We start from the raw sequence: 15,055 nt of genomic DNA on the forward strand, positions 1-15,055 counted from the left end.
ACCCCTGTTAGATTAGCTATTATCAACAAGACGGGTAATAGCAAATGTTGGAGAGGCTGTGGAGAAAAAGGAACCCTCATTCACTGTTGGTGGGACTGTAAAGTAGTACAACCATTATGGAGGAAAGTATGGTGGTTCCTCAAAAAACTGCAAATAGAACTACCTTATGACCCAGCAATCCCTCTACTGGGTATATACCCCAAAACCTCAGAAACATTGATACGTGAAGACACATGTAGCCCCATGTTCATTGCAGCACTGTTCACAGTGGCCAAGACATGGAAACAACCAAAAAGCCCTTCAATAGAAGACTGGATAAAGAAGATGTGGCACATATACACTATGGAATACTACTCAGCCATAAGAAATGATGACATCAGATCATTTACAGCAAAATGGTGGGAACTTGATAACATTATACGGAGTGAAATAAGTAAATCAGAAAAAAACAAGAACTATATGATTCCATACATTGGTGGAACATAAAAACGAGACTAAGAGACATGGACAAGAGTGTGGTGGTTACCAGGGGTGGGGGGAGGGAGGACATGGGAGGGAGGGAGGGAGAGAGTTAGGGGGAGGGGGAGGGGCACAGAGAACTAGATAGAGGGTGGCGGAGGACAATCTGACTTTGGGTGAGCGGTATGCAACATAATTTAATGACAAAATAACCTAGACATGTTTTCTTTGAATATATGTACCCTGATTTATTAATGTTATCCCATTACCATTAATAAAAATTTATTTAAAAAAAAAAAAAGAATAGGTGTTGAGGTATTAAGTTTATAAAGATGGCATACCATTGCTGTAAATATGAACATTTACAATAACATGCTTCATTAAATAAATCAGATTGCTTTCCAGTTCTGTTAACAATAGTATTTATTTATATTTCTTGACCACTAGGAATTTGAGTTTTAAGTAATATTTGTCACCTACTCTCTCAAATTAAAAATCAAATGAAATGTTCATCAGGAAGACCAATATAACTAGCATAGAACACTAATATTTGAAATATGTCAGTTATTCATATATATTGTGTAATGAAAAAGTAATATATCCCTGTGAAAAATTTTATATAAATGTGTCATGTGCCTTAAATAATGAAAAAGTTTAAAACTTGAACTATATAGAGACTTCTTTAAATTATTTTAAATGGGTCATTTTTCCTTCTCAAAACTTACTAGATGCAACCCTACCCCGAGGAAAATTTTACTAAATGTGAAAGATAATAGTCACTAATAATATAGCCAGTGCTGCAGTTTTTTAAAAGCAGGAACTATCAATTCCTAACTTTCTCCTTTAGGCCCCTAAGGGATGAATCTTAATTTTATAACAGTAATGGCTACATGTAATGTACCAGATTTGGAATAATGTACAGTTCTGATTTTACAGACCTCATATTTTTGGAGTGACTATGTAGTAGAGGGAAAGGCAAACTCTGCTCTTGGACTCCTCTACACATAATTAAACCTGGCATCTAAGAAGTTGTGGCAGATTTATACTTTGCCTTCACATCCATATCAGTAAGACTCCTTAAAATTTATAATCATTTTATTTTGTCATTTTTAAAAATCATTTTGTTAAACTAAACATGTTAGCAGATTGAAAAATAGAGAGAGGAAAAAAATGACAACAATCTCTTTTTTGTTTTCTTTCAATTATATGTAAGTCAGTGTGTGTGTTTATGTAGTTCTGGAATTTTATTTTTTTTTTATTTTTATTTTTAAATTTAAATTTATTGGGGTGACATCAGTTAAGACGATTATATAGGTTTCAGGTGTATATTTTTCTGTGATACATGTTCTGTACATTGCATTGTATGCCTACCACCCTAAGTCAAATCATCTTCTGTCACCATATATATGTTCCCTTTAACCTATTACAATCCTTCCACCACCACCATCACACCTTTCTGCTGGTAACCACCATGTTATTGTCTGTATTTGTGAGCTGCAGTTTTTATCCTACATGTGAGTGAAATCATATAGTTCTTAACTTTTTCTGACTGACTTATTTTGTTTAGCATAATATTCTGAAGGTGGCAATATTTCATCTTATGCCTGAGTATTATTCCATTGTATATATAGGTACCACATCTTTATCCAGTCATCTATCAAAGGATACTTTGGTTGTTTCTATCTCTTGGCCACTGTGAATAATGCTGCAGTGAACATAGGGGTGCATATATCTTTGCAAACAAATGTTTTCAATTTTTTTGGTTAGATAGCCAGAAGAAGGATTGCTTGGTCATATGATAACTCTATTCTTAATTTTTTTAGAAATTTCTATACTGTCTTATTGTTGTTGTTGTTGTTGTTTAAGTGAGAGGAGGGGAAATAGAGAGACAGACTCCCACATGCCCCTGACCAGGGTCTACCCAGCAACCCCTGCCTGGGGCTGATGCTCATGGTGCCAGTGCTTGCAAATGAGCTATTTTTAGCACCTGAGGCAGAGGCTCCACTGAGCCATCTTCAGTGCCTAGGACTGACATGTTCGAATCAATGGAACTATGGCTGGGGGAGAGAGAGAGAGAGAGAGCGAGCAGGGGAGGGGAAATGGAGAGAAGCAGATGATTGCTTCTTCTGTGTGCCCTGACTAGGAATAGAACCTGGGACTTCCACACGCTGGGGTTGACACTCTACCACTGAACCAACTGGCCAGGGCTCTTTTTCTACAGTGGCTATACCAGTTTACATTCCTACCAGCAGTGAATGAAGGTTCCTTTTTCTCCACAACCTCTCCAAAACTTACTATTACCTTTCTTGTTGATAACAGCCATTTTAACAGGTGTGAGGTAGTATCTCATTATAGTTGTGATTAGAATTTCCCTAATAGCTAGTGAAGCTGAATATCTTTTCATATATCTGTTGACTGTTTGTATGTCTTCTTGGGAGAAGTGTCTGTTCAGGTGCTCTGCCCATTTTTCACTGGTTATTTGTTTGCTGTTGAATTGTATGAGTTCTTTATATATTTTGGATGTTGACCCCATGTCAGAGCTCTTGTTGGCACATGTCTTCTCCCATTTAGTTGGCTGCCTTTTTGTTTTGTTGGCAGTTTCTTTTGCTGTGCAGAAGCTTTTTAGTTTGACATAGTTCCGTTCATTTATTTTGCCTTTTCTTCTCTTGTCTTTGGGATCGAGTTCATAAAATATTTTCTAAGTCCATAAGTTTAGTGTCTATGTTTTATTCTGTACAGTTTATTGTTTCAGATCCTATATTTAAGTCTTTGATCCATTTTGAATTAATTTTTGTACATGGCAAGAAACTGTAGTCTGATCTCATTGTTTTGCATGTGACTTTTCAATTTTCCTAGTATCATTTATTGAAGAGGCTTTCTTTTATTCATTGTATGTTTTTGGCTCCTTTTTCAAAAATTATGTGCACATATACATGTGATTTTTTTGAGGGGGCTCTCAATTCTGTTCCATTGGTTTAAGTGTCTGTTTTTCTGCCAGTTATGTGCTGTTTTGATTATCATTGCTCTGTATTATAGTTTGAAGTCAGGTAGTATGATACCTCCAGCTTTGTTCTTTTCTTCTGAGGATTGCTTTGGCTACTTGGCGTCTTGTGGTTCCATACAAATCTGATGATTTTCTGTTGTTTCTTTTAAAAAATGTCATTGTGATTTTTTTTTAATTTTTCTTAAGGCTTTTATTTATTCATCTTAGGGGAGAGACAGAAAAGGGGGAAAGATCAGGAAGCATCAACTCCCATATGTGCCTTGACCAGGCAAGCCCAGGGTTCTGAGTGGTGACCTCAGCTTTCCAGGTCAATGCTTTATCCACTGTGACACCACAGGTCAGGCCGTTGTTGGGATTGTAATGGCAATTACATTAAGTCTGTACATTGCTTTGGGTAATATGAACATTTTAACTATGTCTGTTCTTTCAGTCCATGAACACAGAATATCTTTCTATTTCATTGTGCTTTTTTCAATCTCTTTTAATAATGCTTTGCAGTTTTCAGTATATAGGTCCTTCATATCCTTTGTAAAGTTTATTCCTAGGTATTTTATTCCTTTTGTTGTAATTGCAAAAGGAATTGGTTTTTTGTTTCTTCTTTTGAAATTTCATTGTTATATATTAATGCAATGAATTTTTGTTCATTGATTTTGTGTCCTGAAACTTTACTGTATGTGTTTATTGTTTCTAATAGTTTTTTGGTAGAGTCTTTAGGATTTTCTATATAAAGAATCATGCAAAAAGTGATGCTTTTACTTCTTCATTTCTAATTTGGCTGCCATTTAATTCTTTCTTTTGCTTGATTGCTCTGGCTAGGAATTCCAGTACTGTGTTGAATAAGAGTGAAGAGAGTAGGCATCCTTTCTTGCTCCTGATTTTAGAAGAAAAGCTTTCAGTTTTTTACCTTTGAGTATGATATTAGCTGAGGGTTTGTCATATATGGCCCTTATTATATTGAGATACTTTCCTTTTATACCTATTTTATTGATTGTCTTCATCATAAATGTATGTTGTATCTAGTGGTAGAATTCAATAATTAAACAACCAGTTCTCTGCCCTAATGACCGTTTTAAGTATGAAAAAACGATATACCAAAAGATAGTTTATTATTTCATGCATTTAATACTTAAATAAGCACAATAAAAGAGGTATACAAAACTAAATTGTTACAAAAAAGAATTTTATAATATTAATGAAAAATATTAAATAATGCCTGACAAAAAGACAATAAAATTGTTATTTAAGACATTTCCAATGACAACTTGTCAGCCCCTGGTTGTTTGATGCTTTTTCTCTTTACGCTATATATTTGTTTACTGAAGTATCAAATGCGAGTGAATTAAAATGTAGTATTTTATCAAAAATATAATGAGTTTTATAAAATGAATGAATAAATATTACAAGCATAGTTGCATCAATTGTTTTTCACCTGTGGATGGAATGAACATTACTACGGGTGCTTAGAATATGTTGTTAAACAGATTAAAGTTAAAAAAAGAGTAAGAAATGTAAATTTGTGATTTCTATATTGGGTGGTTGCCCAGGCACCCAACTTAGAACATTGATTACAACTGCTATTTTAACAACTGGTTTGCCGAACTCAACAAAAAATTAAGTATTGATTCTGCTGAACTGGTGCGAAGCAGCTGAATCCCACCACTGGTTGTATTTTATCAACATAGAATTTTTAAATTTCTTTGGGATGAAAACATTTTGATTATTTATTTATTTATTTATTTGTTGTATTTTTCTGAAGTTAGAAGCGGGGAGGCAGTCAGACAGACTCCCACATGTGCCCGACCAGTATCCACCCGGGATACTCACAAGAGGGTGATGCTCTGCCCATCTGGGGTGTTGCTCCTTTGCGGCTGGAGTCATTCTAGCACCTGAGGCGTAGGCAATGGAGACGTCCTCATTGCCTTAACCAACTTGTCTCCAATGGAGCCTTGGCTGCGGGAAAGGAAGATAGAGACAGAGAGGAAGGAGAGGGGGGAGGGTGGGGAAGCAGATGGGCACTTCTCCTGTGTGCCCTGACCAGGAATCAAACCCGGGACTTCCTCATGCTGGGCAGAGGCTCTACCGCTGAGCCAACTGGCTAGGGCCCATTTTGCTTTATTTTTAAAAGTAAGTGAAGTTTATATGGTTTTATAGAGCCACTAAAACACAATCATAGGGAATATAATGTAAAAATAATGTCTAAATAAAGGAAAATCAACTAAAGATTGTATATTTCTTGAGTTTGGTGCTCAGTTCTGGGAACCATATATTTTAGAATACATGACAAACTTCTTACATGCTTTATATACTTTGGGCAACTTTACTTAGCCTTTCCGTGCTTCATTTTGCTTGTTAGTACACTGTAAAATGTACACTGTACTAATGAGAGTATGAGGGTAAAGTGTAAAGATATGAGTAGTATGTGCTAGTAGGTAAAGTACTAGCATGTAAAAATATTAATGTTAATGTAAAAAAATAGATGTTAATAGATATCAGTATTATAATTAGCATCATTAAAGATTCTGTGACTTAATTTCTCAGTATTTTTATGAAATATTTATATGAAGTAGGTGATCCACATTGATAAATTGCACTGGGCAATGCTAGTTTTAGAAGAGTCTTGTATTTGGATTTCCAGACATTTCTAAAGTTATTTTTAGTTATGTATTTATTAAAATGCTGCTTTACCAATTGTGACTTCTCAGAAGTAAAGATTATGGTTGTATTTTAGATGTCAGCATTTGTTCATCTTGGATTGAAATGTATTGTCATTTCATCAGTGTTAAATCCATCAATATTCTCCATCATCCTTTTGATTAATGATGAAAGTTTGTCTACCACAGAATTAAGTGGACCTTTTGACTTAATATGCAAATATTTTTATTTTCTAGAATGTAATACACGCATTTTGGTTTTTAAAAAATATGTCCTCAAGTTCTGTGACTTTTTTTTTTACAGGGACAGAGAGAGAGAGAGTCAGAGAGAGGGATAGATAGGGACAGACAGGAATGGAGAGAGATGAGAAGTATCAATCATCAGTTTCTCGATTGATTGCTTTCTCATATGTGCCTTGACCACGGGCCTTCAGCAGACCGAGTGACTCCTCGCTTGAGCCAGCAACCTTGGGTCCAAGCTGGTGAGCTTTTTGCTCAAACCAAATGAGCCAGCGCTCAAGCTGGCGACCTCAGGGTCTCGAACCTGGGTCATTCGCATCCCAGTCCGACACTCTAGCCACTGTGCCACCACCTAGTCAGGCTGTGACATTTTTTATTTAAAAGGTACAGTTAATTTCCCTTCTCCTGAAAATGGGCCAAACTTAGTGACTTGCTTCAAACAAATAGAATGTATGACAATGATGGTGTGTTATTTCTGAGGCTAGATCATAAAAGGCATTGTTGCTTCCACATTATTTTCTTTTGGAACACGTAATGGCAAAGTCTACTGCTATATTGTGAGGACCATCAAACTATAGAGAATTCCATGTAGGGAAGAACTAAAGCTTCTGACCACCAACCAGCACCAATAATGCTGGAGTCAGCATATGAAGGAGCCAGCTCCAATCAAATCTTTAGATCAGGGGTAGTCAACCTTTTTATATACCTACCGCCCACTTTTGTATCTGTTAGTAGTAAAATTTTCTAACCGTCCACCGGCTCCACAGTAATGGTGACTTATAAAGTAGGGAAGTAATTTTACTTTATAAAACTTATAAAGCAGAGTTACAGCAAGTTAAAGCATATAATAATAATTACTTACCAAGTACTTTATGTCGGATTTTCGCTAAGTTTGGCAGAATAAATCTTTATAAACCAACTTACTATAGTTAAATCTGTCTTTTATTTATACTTTGGTTGTTCTGCTACCGCCCACCATGAAAGCTGGAACGCCCACTAGTGGGCGGTAGGGACCAGGTTGACCACCACTGCTTTAGATGATGGAGTTCTGGCCGACTTATTCACTGCCACTTAATGTGATATCCTGAGCCATAACTGCTCTGCAAAGCCACTACCAGATGCTTGACCTATAAAATCTATGTAAGATTACATTTCTTGTTTTAAGTCACTATATTTGGCAGCAACAGATAATATGCCCAAAGTCCAAAATATTAAAGGTAGAAGAGAGTGTATAGTGAAAAATAAGGGTTTTTTTCCTGTGCCTACACTCCACTCTCCCATTTTATTTTATTAGATGTGATCCCTCTACCGAGTTTCCTGCGAATGCTTCTAGAAATACTCTATTCCTTTACAACTATATACATGCATATTAATGTGTTTTATGTATACATTGAAAGGCAGAAACCACAGGCCAAACCCCAAACCTGAGGTTAGTGTGTTCCAAAGGGAAAGTTTATTTTAAAAATACCTGGGGGCAGATGGGCTGAGACCAGCAAAGGATGTCAGTCCTTAGTGAGGGATGGAGCAGGGGTTATATGGATTCATCAAAGGGCCTTGGGCAAAGGCAGCTGCAAGATAGCTTCTTATGTTTCTGGTTGGGAGTGGTACCACAGTTCCTTAAAATTGTCTGCACCCTAATCCAATTGTCCCTTTTCAGCATCTAGCTACAAGGAAGGTCTGAGCTGGATTATTGAGAAGGCAAGTTCTTTTTCCTCCTCCAGGCCTGCATTGTGCTTAAGAAAGATGGTGTCTGAGTAGCCGTTTTACCTGTCATACATGTGTTATACTATATACACAGTTTTATATCTTGGATTTTTAAGGTGACCAATCGTCCTTCGTTAGGGAGGACAGTCCTTCTTTTTTAAGCTTTATCCTCCCTCAAAAAGTATCCTCCTACATGTCCTCCTTTTTGATATTGGAAGACTAATCTGTAAATGTCCATATTTGATTGATGCAGAGTCGATTTATTGCGTGTGATGTGACGTATTTGTATTTGACATGACGATTCGTCAAGGATCAGTACAGAGTGGTGAGACGCGATTATGAGACACATGCGCTCCGCACAGGAGACCTTGAGAGAGGGCGTGATATACTGAGTGTGCAAATAAATGGCTTTGTGTACTTCTTACTGAAACACCACTCAGCACATACAACATTGTAGACTCACGATTATTTCTTAGTAAATATTCAGTCGTAGACAGGTAAGCACAATTCACATTTTATTAATTCATTATCTATTTAATAATTTCCAAATACATATAATTTGATTTACAAGTATTTTCCTGAAATTCGAGTTTTAAAGTGGAAATCTAACCTCAAACCATATCTATTAATAACGCATTTTGATTAAATAGTTGCATAAAACAGACGTTTCTTCTTTAGAAAATAACTACACCCGAATGTCACTCCAAATTAGTGTTTTTGTTTAATGTTTAGTTTGTTGATTTAGCTTCTGGAAAATTCGCCTACCATGATGTAATGTTTTCAGTTCCTAATGTGCTTGCATCATTTGTGTAGCTCTATATTTTATTTTTAATTTTTAATTTCATTTAAGGGATAGAAAAATCAAAAAAGAGAAAATGCTATTTCAATGATAAATTGAAAAAGGAATATTTATTCCTCATATCAAAGAAAGATACCATTGTTTTCTGCAATATTTGCAGCGGAGAATTTTGTTTTGTAGTTGGAGGCAGAGCAGCTATAATGAAACACTTGACCACCAAGAAACATAAGCAATCATTAGATGCATCAGCTTTCAGTTGTAAATTAACAAGTTTTATTTTAATTGATTTTAATTTATTGTGTTTACATAGATTCTAGTGTTGCCCCGAACGTATCCTCCCTCCCCTGTATTTCCCTCAACATCTCCCTTGTCCCCCTCCCCATAGTGCCCTCCCCCCTTCCCTTCAGGTTTATCCCATCCTATCATCCCCTTTCCCTCTGTTCTCTTTTTCCTCTGGTCCCTTTGATCTCCCCTCTGTCTCAATTTCATTCCTCAGTTCACATTGTTCATTGGATTCCTCAAATGAGTGAGGTCATATGATATTTTTCTTTTGCTGCCTGGCTTATTTCACTGAACATAGTAGTTTCCATGTCTATCCCATGTTGTCGCTAAAGGTAAGATTTCTTTCTTTTTCATGGCCCCATAGTATTCCATTGTATATATGTACCACAGCCTTTTAATCCACTTGTTCCATGTTTATGGCAGCATTGTTCACAATAGCAAAGTTTTTTAAAACTTCAAATTATTCTGAAGATGAAAAACAGTTGGCTGAAATGGAGGGAACATTTGCATTTCATACCATAATTCACAATCAAAGTTTTTGTAGCATGGATTGTACTACTAAATTATTGAAAATATTTCACAATGCAAAATTTTCATGTACCAAGACAAAATACGAAGCTATTTGGAAATCAGTATTTAAAAATTACTGTGACAAAATGCTTACAGAGGACTTGGAAACTGCAGCATTTGTAATGATTTTATCTGATACATCAAATCATAATGAAATTAAATTGTATTCAATAATAGTAAGATATTTTAATGTTACCAAGGGCATTCAAGTAAAGATTTTAAATTTAGAATCCATTGAGGGCAAAACTTCTGAAATTTTGTCGAACCATCTATACAGAGTAATAAATGAAAACAATTGGAAATCCAAAGCTGTTGCACTAACTACTGATAATACAAATATAAATTCTGGTGGGTGAAGACATAAAGGGGTGAAGAATGTGTATATACAATTACAAGAGTTACTCCAAAAGAAAATACTAGAAATAGGTTGTAATGCACATATTTTCTCAAATGCATTCAACACAGCATCATGAGCCATGCCAATTGATGTAGAAGTAATAAGTACAATTTGTTTGCATTTTAGTCATTTTACCATTTGTGTTGCTGTTTTAAAACAATTTTCTGAAGAAGCAAATGTTGAATACAAAAAACTTTTAGGATATTCATAAGTTAGATGGCTTGCTCTAACACCTGCTATAGAGCGTGTTCTACAATTATTTGAGTCTCTCTGTTCATATTTTTAAAGTTTAGACAAATGTCCTAAAATCCTGGAATCATTTTTCAATAATAAAATATCTGAGATATTAATGTATCTTGTACATAACCAAGCATCTATTTTTCAAAAAATGTTTCAAAAGATTAAAGGTGAACACATTTCAGCTACGGAAGTTAGTCTTATCATGAATGACTTTATCTTTCCATATAAATCTCGTTTTGAAGAAAAATTTCTTCCTTTAATTATAAAAAGAAAATTGTCAGACTTAGAGGAATCAAATCTGGGCATTATAGAAAAATTTATCAAAGAAGTGCAGAAATTTTACCAGACAATGTTTTCAATATATCGAAGAATGATCTGAAACAAACATCACGGGAAATAACAGTTGTCAATGTTTTTTTTTTACTTCATCGCAAGTATATTGGACAGATATTGAATCTTGTCTTGAGTTTTTATCTAAAGAAATGCCAGCCATCAAAATAGATAATTGTCTCTTTGAAGAATTAGAAGACTGAATGTATATTTAAATTCTGAAAAATTGATACAATGGGAAAATGAACACAGCGAAATTGTTAAAAGATGGGTGGAAGTATTCAGCTGTTTCAAAAACGAACATATTCCATGTGAAAATTTATTTATTCTTGTTTAATTTACATTGTGCTGCCCTGGAACTAATGCAGCAGTTGAAAGAGTTTTTTTAATTGCTAATGATTTTTAGACAAGTGAGAAATCGATATTGAATGTTGATACTCGAGCTGCAGCAGTTGTCCTAAAATTCAATATGAGGGATATTTCTTGTTCACATATTTTCAATATATTGTTACAAGATGATACATTGAAAAAAACATTCATTCATTCATGTAAGCATAATTACAATATAAAATATACAAATGTTTTTATACATTTATCATATTATAGTGTATTATTATTTCAATGAATAAAATGTTTCTTTTACTTACGATATTGTTTTCTTCAATTTATTTTTGTCCTTTTTTTCATTTTAAAAAAGTTGGTCACCTTATTTTTGTTAATATTGTTTCATACCAATACAAAATAGATCTGGCTAATCTTTTTTATGGCTATAATGATTCATTCTGTGTATTATAATTGTTTAACGCATGTCCTGTTTTTGGACATTTAGACAGCTTATAAAGATATGTCAGTGAGTACTTTAATATACCTGTAATTTTATGTCTGTGTAAGTATATCATTATAATTTTTTAAAGAAATGGAATTCCTTGCTCAAAGAGCAAGGTGTGGTAAATTTTTAAATAAGTTGCCAAATTGTTCACATAAACATTTTTACCAATTTTTATTTCCACCGGAACTAAATGAGTGTGTTTGCTTTAGTACATTTTACTAATTCGGATATTTAGTGTTCTTTATCAATATTACATGTAAAAAATAGTATCTCATTGATAGTACATTTGCATTTCTCTTGATGAATTAGAACTGGGATTAAATGAACTGTTTTTCTTTTCTTTTCTTTTCTTTTTTTTAATGAACTGTTCTTCAACAGAAATAAATTGCCAAATTAACTCTAAAAAGAGAGAAAATCTGAATGGACTAATGCTGCTAGAAGAAATAGACTATATTTTTAAAGAGCTTTCTTTCCACAAGAGTAATAATAGCCTTTGATGACTTCACTGGGGAAATACACCAAACATATAAGGAAAAGATAATTCTGATGTAATTCTGAACCATTCAGCAGCATAGGAGAATAAAAGTTTTTAAATTTTTTTTCTTTCTCTTTTGTGACAGAGACAGAGAGAAGGATAGACAGATAGGAAGGGAGAGAGATAAGAATTTTGTTGTGGCACGTTATTTGTTTATTGATTGCTTTCTCATGTGTGCCTTGACGGGGCGGGGGGGAGGGAGGATTGAGCAGATTGAGTGACCCCTTGCTCAATCCAGAGACCTTAGGTTCCAGCTGGTGAGCTGTGCTCAAACCAGATGAGCCCTCGCTCAAGCTGGCGACCTCAGGGTTTTGAACCTGGCTCCTCTGCATCCCATTCTGACACTCTATCCCAGGCATGACCAACAGTTTTTGCCCCCGGGCCAGATTAGAAAAAAAACTTTTTTCACAGGCTGGATGAAATATTAAAATTAAAAAAATTTAAATACAAAAACGATTTAAGTAAATAAAATTTTATTAAAATTTATTTATGAATAAATGTGAGTGAAAAAAATTTAATATACAATATTTTATAAAAATATATTTTATTTTATTTTATTATTATTTATTTATTTATTTATTTATATTTTTCTGAAGCTGGAAACGGGGAGAGACAGTCAGACACACTCCCGCATGCGCCCGACCGGGATCCACCCAGCATGCCCACCAGGGGCAACGCTCTGCCCACCAGGGGGCGATGCTCTGCTGTGACCAGAGTCACTCTAGCGCCTGGGGCAGACGCCAAGGAGCCATCCCCAGTGCCCGGGCCATCTTTGCTCCAATGGAGCCTTGGCTGCGGGAGGGGAAGAGAGAGACAGAGAGGAAGGAGGGGGTGGGGGTGGAGAAGCAAATGGGCGCTTCTCCTGTGTACCCTGGCCGGGAATCGAACCCAGGTCCCCCGCACGCCAGGCCGACGCTCCACCGCTGAGCCAACCAGCCAGGGCCAAAATATATTTTAATAAAAATATAATTACATACAGTATAAATATCCAAACTGTATTACAATAAATCAAAACAATATTTAATTAATAGAATGAGTTTGAAGGGGTTATATCACAAATAAAACAATTATTTCGTTTTATAAACAGCCTGGACACGTTTTCATTTATCAACTGCAGCTATTGTATGCTACAATGCCTCTTGGGTTCATGATTCAGCACACTTGACCACAAAAACAACGAATTGTTTGAACTTGGGTGCGTAGTGGCAAACTCTTGTCTAAAAGAATGTGGGTTTCACATCACCGCTAAATGTCAAACAGTTCATATTGAGTACAGACAAGTACAGAAGTTGTAAATCTTTATAATGGAATTTAAAAAAAAAATAAGTATCACGAATCCATTCGACCAGTTATTGGAAGTTTACCCTACATCAGTGACACGCATATCACTGTCTTCTTAAATATCTTCATTTCCAATAATCAAAGATGCTTCTGCTTCTGAGTAGCTGAGATTTTTAAAGTAGCAGAGAATATTAAAAATTTAATCGTGGGCTGCATAAACTCATTACGTGAGCCGGATGTGGCTCGCAGGCCATATTTTGGCCCCATGCCTGCTCTATCCACTGCACTACCACCTGGTCAGGCTGGGTTTTTTAAAATTTTTTTTTTAGGCTTTTTATTTTTTATCTTATTTTTATTAATTTTAATGCAGTGACATTGATAAATCAGGGTACATATGTTCCGAGAAAACATCTCCAGATTATTTTGACCTTTGATTATGCTGCATACCCCTCACTCAAAGTCAAATCGTCCTGTCACCTTCTATCTGGTTTTCTTTGTGCCCTTCCCCTCCCCCCACCCCTCCCTCTCCTTCCTCGCCCCCTCCCCACCCCTCCACCCCACTCCCTGTTACCATCACATTCTTGTCCATGTCTCTGAGTCTCATTTTTATGTCCCATCTCTCTGGTTTCTCTTCAGATCACATAAATCTTTCGCCTTTTTTAGGCTTTTTTTAAAAGATGATCTTAAAAAAAAAAAAAAAAAGATGATCTTACATTGATACCATAAGCCAGCAAGGATAGCAGATAAATAAGCAAACATAAAACAAAAAGGAGAAGTATTTATTGATACTATTTGTAATTCTTGTAAAAATCTCAGATAAAATATTTAGTAATAGAATCTAGTACCACATTAATAGTAGTCAGTGGCCAAATTTGGAAGTAGGATTAATTCTGGGGATGCAAGGGCGGTTCAGTATTATGAAATCAATAATTTTGGTCACATACAATCAGACAGAAGCGAAAAAGGATCTTCTCTGGAGATGCTAAAACACCATTCATTCATGATAATAGATATATACTTCCTTAATATGATAGAATCTATTTCTCAACTCCTATACCAGCATCATGTTTTATTGATAAAACAACACTATCTGTTAATTATGTTGTGGAAAATCCCGATAGAATGAAATGAAAATGTTATAAGCAAAGAATCAATAAATTAGCTGGATTTTGAAATAAAATATCAAGGCATTTAAATTAACAGACTAACTCTAAACTTCATTTACATTAGCAAACAAAAAGATAAAGTACCTTTTGGACAGATACTGTGATACTGTTTTTATTCCTGTTTTCTGTAAAATCTCTGCTCCCTATCCCCATTCATATTTCCTGTGAATATTTAAACTTTCTTTTTCTTCCTTTTGTTTTTATTTCTCTATTCTCCCATTGCCATGTAATTTTGTATATTTATTGTTTTGAGCTATAAGAATAGTAATACTAGAAACATTATAGATTACAATATTATAACGAATATAGAAAATACAGTTAACGTTACATGTTATATTGTAGTTTAAATTGAAAAGTACAAAAATAAGCTACTCTTTGACTAACTTTTGCTTTTTAGATGCAGGGATATGCCTAAAATTTAATTTTATATACCACAACATGTTTTGAAAGTTTAGAATTATGCTTGTAGTTTTAAAAATTACTCTTGATTTTTATTTCTTACAAATATAATACTCTATTTAAATAGAGTGATAAATGATTACACAAGTGATTTTGCTTCAATTGAAAT

General features: G+C 34.8%; 1 protein-coding gene across 2 annotated transcripts in view; it reads left to right on the forward strand.

The window, feature by feature from the left end:
• Window positions 1–15,055, forward strand: part of ADK (adenosine kinase) — a 657,653-nt gene that overhangs the window by 224,399 nt on the left and 418,199 nt on the right. The window lies entirely within an intron of this gene.

Source organism: Saccopteryx leptura, chromosome 9 (assembly GCF_036850995.1).
Source record: "Saccopteryx leptura isolate mSacLep1 chromosome 9, mSacLep1_pri_phased_curated, whole genome shotgun sequence".
In the NCBI taxonomy this organism is placed as follows: Eukaryota; Metazoa; Chordata; class Mammalia; order Chiroptera; family Emballonuridae; genus Saccopteryx; species Saccopteryx leptura.